Source organism: Lolium perenne, chromosome 1 (genome assembly GCF_019359855.2).
Source record: "Lolium perenne isolate Kyuss_39 chromosome 1, Kyuss_2.0, whole genome shotgun sequence".
Classification (NCBI taxonomy): Eukaryota; Viridiplantae; Streptophyta; class Magnoliopsida; order Poales; family Poaceae; genus Lolium; species Lolium perenne.
Window position 1 is genome coordinate 55872633 of NC_067244.2, and position 7674 is coordinate 55880306.

At 41.5% G+C, this 7674-nt stretch overlaps 1 long non-coding RNA gene across 1 annotated transcript; it reads left to right on the forward strand.

Moving 5' to 3' along the window:
- Positions 1-6413: 6413 nt before the first annotated feature.
- On the forward strand, positions 6414-7413 carry LOC127339597 (uncharacterized). Its single transcript, XR_011755763.1, has 3 exons — positions 6414-6548; positions 7060-7159; positions 7323-7413. It is a non-coding gene; the product is annotated as an uncharacterized lncRNA (long non-coding RNA).
- The last annotated feature ends 261 nt before the right edge of the window (positions 7414-7674 follow it).

The window sequence follows — 7674 nt, forward strand, 5'->3', positions numbered from 1 at the left end:
ACTGGATCCAAAGACGGTATTCGGTTTAGCACTTGTTCTATGTTATTAATGTACTGGCAAATATTCACCAATTGATGTGAGAAACATTGACTACTGTTATTAATGTGATTTAGCGACTCTTAATTTCAATGGGTTTTGCTTTGCATATTTTTTCTGTTTTTTTTATTTAGAGATGGTGAACTAAAGTTTTTCCCTGCCCCACTATTCATTTGCTATTGTAGATTTGTGAATATTTACACCAATATATTTACTATGATTCTCTGTATGATTTTTTTAGCTAGCTTGCTCCATTTTAATTTTTTCTTCCAGTGCGTTGCTCTCACTTGTTCAGGTAGCTGTCCTTCCTTTGTCTGTCTTCTTCATATTCTAGATCTGAAATCTATGTCATAAGCATTAAGAGCTACACAGAGATTTCAGCTGATATATGCATTAAGCCGGTAGATGCATACAGATATAATGTGATCATAGAACAGCATGCAGATTTATTTTGTTAGATAAATCTAGCGACTTGATTGCATGCCTCTAATGAGCTCAAATACATGTGAGCCGCTAGATTGAAAAGTCCCACGATACCGGTTAATAATATCAGTTTACAGGCAACTAGCTAAGAGCATATTGACATGACCATTGTGCTTGCATTGCACTTCTGGTTAACTCAGGTTTGCTTAACCAGTCACACTATACCGGTTAATAATATCAGTTTACAAATGCAATTCATGTTTTCAGCCATTAAGCTTTTAGTGCATAATAAAAGTGAGAGCTTGGTTACCTAATATGCAGATTTCGCCATCCCTTTTTTATGCTGCATGCCTTGCTATTGCTCTGCATTTGCCATTGTACTTCTATTCTTCTATATTCTGATTTAGTCTGTCCTGTTCAGGGATTATTTGTTGCTTTGCATGTTTCTGGGATATAGAATAAGTTTTCTATTTTTTCAGGTTTTAGGCTGCATATTGTTGCTGCTCCTATTTTTCTGCCAGGTGGTTCCCTATCTTTGCCTTGTACCAATGCATTTTATGTTTCCTTTATAGACTGTTTGTTCATTCAGCTCCATTTCTCATAAGGAAATACATATGGTCTTTGGTCTGAGGTATTATCTATGATAGATGTCTTGCATAACTCAAAGAATCAATAAATGAGTGATGGTTTGTTGTGGTTGTGCAGATTCTTTGGGACATTTGCTTTCTACATCTCTAATTTCAGTATACATATGCCGGTTTGTCCATTTCGCGATTACTAAACATGCATTGGATCATCCGTTTACTTTTGTAGAATCGGCTTCTTTGTGACAAAAGTTCGGTTATCTTTGCACACTTCATTAGAGATATATTTATGTTTGAGAACCAGAACACATTGATTCTTCATCTATGTCTACAAACTATGAATAGCTCATGTTGATGTTCACAGGTTAGTTTCTTGCGGTTATGTTTTCCTACTTTTCAAGCTTCTAGCTTAAGACTAATTTATTAAAGTGCTACTTCTTTCTCTTGTGCCCCAACATCGTTTACCTAACCCAATTATTAAACATCTTTACCCTTCATGATCATAGGTTGCAGGGGATTGAGCGGCGATGCTCTGTGTCGTTGGTACATCAATAAAGATCTACCGAAATAAGCGAGATACTTACACATAAGTACTCCTGGTGCGATTAGGGATTTTTATACCATGGTGCATCTTTCCGATGTGCGTGTTGCTTGAGATGGTCACTTGTCTTACTATCTACTCTGCTATTTTGTGTGGGAATTCCCGACTTTTTACGGTAGAAAGGTACGTTTTAGTTTTATACGATGCATTCATGTTTGTTTTCTTGATCTATCTCTGCTCATTTCAATTGTATTTTTCGCTAGAAAGTCCATGCCATGTATTACTCTGTCCATTTCATTCAGCAAGTTCTTGTATTTCTTGCTTGCCATGGTACACAAGATGCCATTTGTTTTGAGTTAATCTGTCTTAAATTAAAGTGGTGGGAGCTTAGGATTTGCTAAAATTGAGCTTATTTGCCTACAAAATTGTTTCTTCTCTTATCTGCCTAAGAAAGATTTTCATTTATTTTACCTCTATTTACTACAACATTGACACGACTAACCTTAGTGTGTCTTGAAAGCGGAAAGCATTGCCCCCTCTTTTATTTTTAGCACGATATTCAGTGCTAATTTTGAGTGGAAGAAGTGGAAAAATTTCAGGTGATTACTGTCAAGGATTGTAACTATATATTTATCTTAGAAAGTATGGTTTCACGTATTGCTTGACCTGAAGGGAGGAGGACGGATATGTTGGATCTGCTTCGATGGTGGAGGTCGGCGCTGGATTTTGGGTGATCCGCTTCGATGGTCGAAGCCGGCTGGATTGGGGTTTCACGATCATGATGGTCATCCTTCTGCCAAAGACCGCATGGCGTCGACGTTGTGCGGGCGAAGCTTTAGCATCAAACACGAAGTAGCCTGCATGTAACTTCTCATGTTCTCTGCTGTTTTGTGTCATATTTCATTTCCTTTTTTGTTTTCCGGTCATTCACATCCCTATTAATTAGTTACTTATCAAGATATACTTTATCATGTCTTTTTATGATCTCTTCACAAAGCTGCTCAGTTTTACACATCCAAATTGTACTATTTTGTTATGTCATCTTCAGGTTCTTGTGCATGTACTCTTCGCTTTTACACATTGGATGTTCTCTCGAGGTTCATATGCATAGTCGATGGCGCGCTGACATCATGGCTGCCGTGGTCTACAAGTTGGAGCGGTGGTACTGCCACATGACTTCCAGGGCGCCGCTCGTGGAGCTCCGATTGCGAGCACTTAGGCTCCGCCGACTTGCCATGGCCGAGCTTCGCTGCAGCGTCCTCTTGAGTTCTTGTGCATGTACTCTTCGGTTTTACACATTGGATGTTCTCTGCAGGTTCATATGCATAGTCGATGGCGCACCGACATCATGGCTGCCGTGGTCTACAGTGTTGGAGCAGTGGTACCTGCCACATGACTTCCAGTGGCGCTTGTGGAGCTCCGGTTGCAGAGCACTTAGGCTCCGCCGACTTGCCATGGCCGAGCTTTCTGCAGCGCCACGGTCGTTGCCGAGGCCGCGAGGACATCATGGTGGTGGAACCTGGGTGGTGATCATAAGAGAGTAGGAGAGGAGTGTATGTGTGTGTGTGTGTGTGTGTGTGTGTGGTCGCGAGGTGTTCAATTTATATTTCATAACAAAACCTTTATCTCTTAACCCAGTTCTTACGCTTGCATATTTGTTGTGGTTTTGTGGTGTGGTAAGAATTGGAAGGGCAAGTTCATCAACCATTTATCATCTTGACGCATGTAATTATACTCTAGATCCTTTTGTACATGCATGTTTATTTCAAACGATTCATGAGTTGCGTGGGGTTCTAATCGTTGTGCTGGTTGTTTGCTGTGACAAAACATCACACTAATGTCGGCATTGAGCGTACTTTTGAGTTATCAATATTGGTGGTTCCGAATACTTATTCTGGTAGACTATTTTGAGTGTGTTTATTTGTGAATTTAGGTGGAATATATGTCAATATTATGTGGTATTGCAGAACCCATTGAAATAGCTTATAGAAAGGTTTGGCACCAGAATTCTATGCTCCTAAGGTTGCTTGAAGATTTTCTTAGCCCTTTGGGCATGTTTGATCTGAGATGGTTACCATCCGGGATCATTAGCAGACGTCAAGGAGTATAGAAGTGTTATTTGGACTCACCAAAAAAGATCTGTTCCTTCAACTATTATTGTGTATCAGTGTATGTAGCTGCAGCCTTGTGTCAACCGGTGATGGATCTAGAGGCAGAAGAGTTTGAGCCATTCACAGTGATGGAATGCTATAACCCAGATGTTGATCTGGAAGCAGTGTGACCCATTCACAGTGATGGAATGCTATAACCCAGATGCTGATCTGGAAGCGGATGATTCAAATTCCTGTAGAATCGTTCCAAAGGTTTCAAATGTTCTATTATAAGTTTGACAACATTTCCAGAGAATGCACACATAGGTACCATCACTTGAGTTCCATAATGTACCTATTGTAGTACTAGCCTTTAGTTATGTTTTGTACCTATGGTACTATTGGCATACTTTATTTATGTTTAAATAAATTAGTTGAATGTATATGTATAAAATCGAAATATGTTCTATTACTTTGCTTGATAAATGTTTGCTATTCTATTTAATATTTCTTTCGTTTGTATCAAATAAATGTTCTTTAGTTTGCTTAATAAAAACAAAGATATTGGGTGGGTCTAAGGGGTTAGCAGAGGAGAGGCGGAAGGAACCGTCGAATGGGGGCAGAGGGTGTAGCCAAAGGAGAGCGAAGGGGTCGTTGAGGACATTTTCTCCAGTGCATGCCGCCGGATGCTGTTGGAGCTCAGCCAACCTGTCTGCCCTCCCTTATGGTTTAAATTTTAGGCTTGATTCTGCCATTTGCGCGATAGCGCAACGGGTCATCTAGTTCCTTCTATAAATGTTGATAGAGTACCCGGCCAACCAGAGCACCAAAAGGGGCAAACCAATCCTGGTCGCTCGTTTACCTCACTACAGTAAATTTTCGGACCCGCTTTCAACAGCAGCCGTCGGATGCGGTAACTTTTTCCTCACTCGGTGCTTCTCTGGATGGGTCACTGACGGCTGGGACCAGACGTGTGCGGGACCAGCGAACAGAGGCAGCGACGCTGCTGGTTTCAGGTCACCCAGATCACACCTAGATCGAGAAACCAGCCAATCCACTCCCGATCCGACCCCATACTCCCTTCCACTTCCTCATCCTCTCCTCCCTCGCGCCTCCTCTCCTCTCCTCCCCGAGCCGCCGCCGTCGGCGTGCGTCGCCCCCTCGCGCCTTCTCCTCCACGACCCCGAGCTGCCGCTATTGCGCCTCTCCCCCTCGACCTACCGAGCGCCGGAGGTGGAGGAGCAGTGAGGGGCGGCACTGGGACGGAGGTGGAGCACGGATTCAGCGGCGGAGGACTTCTCTCCATAAGTGAGCAACGAGCGGCGACGGCGGGCACAGTTCGTACGCCAAGGTGAGCTCCTCCCAGTCTATCTACCCACCCTCAATCTCATCTCTCCCCTTTCCCCCTCTTCCCCTTGACCTAGAACACTGGCGGCTGGATGACGAATAGAAAGTGCGAGTCTCTATGATGGATGTTTGTCATGCTTGGACGTGAAGAGAGATTGGAGCCAGCACTCCCTCACGTGATATGCATATATATATATTTGGATGGGTATATGCATTTTTCTTAATTTTTTGGCCACATTCTTCATATATGCATATTTAGATTCATGAATCGATTTGGTCAGTCTGCTATTCAGCTCATTAAAACTCTTGATGTTGATGATGATTTGCTGCTGTTTTTGCAGCTTTGGCATCGATTTGAGCAAAGAGAAAAGTCACAGGAAGGTGATTTGGAGGTAGGAGGTGACCATTACTTGCTAAAATTCTTGTGTTGGAGCCTTGGAGGAGGGTGAATTTTTTGCCATCTATAATTTGGTATTTAGTTTAGTTTGGCACAGAAAAATGGTACACTCATCTCTATCTTTATACTATTTCCGAGTGTGCCATTCTAGGCCTGTTTGAGCACCGGACAGTCTTGCCATGTTGACCATTTCTTATGGCTTTGTAATATTGATAGGCAGCGCAATGTCTTTTAACTAGCCTGGAAATTCTTAGGACTGCATTTTTTGTTTAGAATTCCTAGGTATAGAATTTCCCTCCCGGCTCTTCTTTAAATCTCCAATGGAATTCATGATTTATGCTTAGTTGGTGTGGTGTTCTTAATGTTACTTGTTCATATTGTTTGGTGGTCGACACAAATGCAAAAGGAGAGGTGGAAATTTGGGATTAATGATGCATTGCTTACTTGAAAAGAAGAGATCTATTTTTATGAAGATCTCTAAATAATAGTGCTGAAAATAATATCAAACGATTGATTAAAGTTCATTAACCTACACAATACAGCTGCATATATTTGGTTTCCTAACTATTTCTTATCTATTTCTTTCAGTTGAGTAGCTCTAAAATTAATTAGCTACGGAGATACATTTTCAAGGAGTGGGGAAGAAGTATATTAAGCAAAGAGAAGAGTCATAGGAAGGGGATTTGGAGGAGGGAGGCTGCCATTGCTCGCTAAAACTGTTTATATTTGTCAATGTTCATGGTAGTACTCTGTATTACTCTCACGCACCTAGATATTTTCTTGTCGGCTATAATTCAGATTTAAGGTTTGCCACTTTTTGTTAACTGCAGATCTTAATATATTTCTGACTACCATTTGCCCCTTTATTGTAAGCATTAACCAAATTACTTAACCAACCTTATTTTCTCATTTCATGCATTGGCCTGATTACCTGAGTTCAAAATGTTCAGAGCTTGTCCTGCTTGTGGGCACTGCGACATGTTGTTGCTCGATTAGCTGGAGGTTGTTGAGGCAACAACCACTAATTCTAGGATATTCTTTGGACATTGTGAAGGAGCATTTAATTTGGTCAACGGGTAACTACGGAATTTGATATACAGTGGCCAGCTTGATCAGAAGGAATTTAATAGGTGAATCTTGAATCTATGTCCATTTTATTTTGTGTATTCTCATTTAATCTGCATTTGGTTCAGTTGCTGCAGCGAGTAGTTGACTGCAATTTAACCTGATCATTACACCACCCTTCCCTAAAAGCCACCGCCAAGATTAGATATATGAGAAGCTACTGACTCACATGTACAATTTTCACCAGCTGGTTGATTTCTTTTTTATTGATATCAAATTGCTGCTCTTGCTGTTGTTAGAAAAGTTTTCCAGTTATGTTGTTCTCTAACAATTATTCTTCTTGTCCGTACCAGATCATTGATGAAATTCCTTAGTAATGATACAGTTATAATATTACTAGCGTTGTTACTGAAGGATATTTGTTCATACTTACCCTTTGGATATGTGATATTGTTGGAGCTGATGAATGTACTTCTCTGAAGCTCATATTATGAGTATTTGCAATTGGTTGTTTTGTCCCTCAGCTGCAGTACACTGTACTATATGTATTCACTGAAACTTATATTTTCCTTTCAGAGATTAGATGAGTATGAAACAACTGGGTTGATGCTGATTCATAGAGCTTTAATATGTTTTTGAATTTCCTGGCAAGCTGACTTCCTATGTTACAGATCAGGTAATATAGGTACTGTGTTTTGTTGCCTTTTAGTACACAAGGCATGTTCCTCTGTCGATTAGTACTTTTTTTTCTTGGTGGCAGTAGCTCACATCTCCGATTTGATTTCTTGAGAGTTCAATACTCTGGTGCCTGATGTGTTTTCTAAACACCGCGTGTGCAGGTCAGAGGAAGAAGATAAAGAAGGATCTCGTGCGCCATCGAGGAAGCTTGCTGGGCCTGATGCGTCTCTGCCTTTCAGAAGTGGCCACCGTTATCGACCCTCCTCTAATGCAGGAGCGCCCTCCTCGAATAATGGGGAGGGCGGCCGGAGAGTGCAAGCGGAGGTGGGAGGCGCTCGTGGTGTAGTACGAGGTGGGTGCAGCGCTGGGATGTACGCACCGCGGCATCAACGGAGCACCACTCTGCAAGTGTTCTGTAGCTGCTAGCCTGCGATGTCCGTCATTCTACCTCTGTTTCAGGTGAGATGCTCTTGTTATTTTTTTATTGGGGTTGTTAGAGTAAGAAAGGCGCTA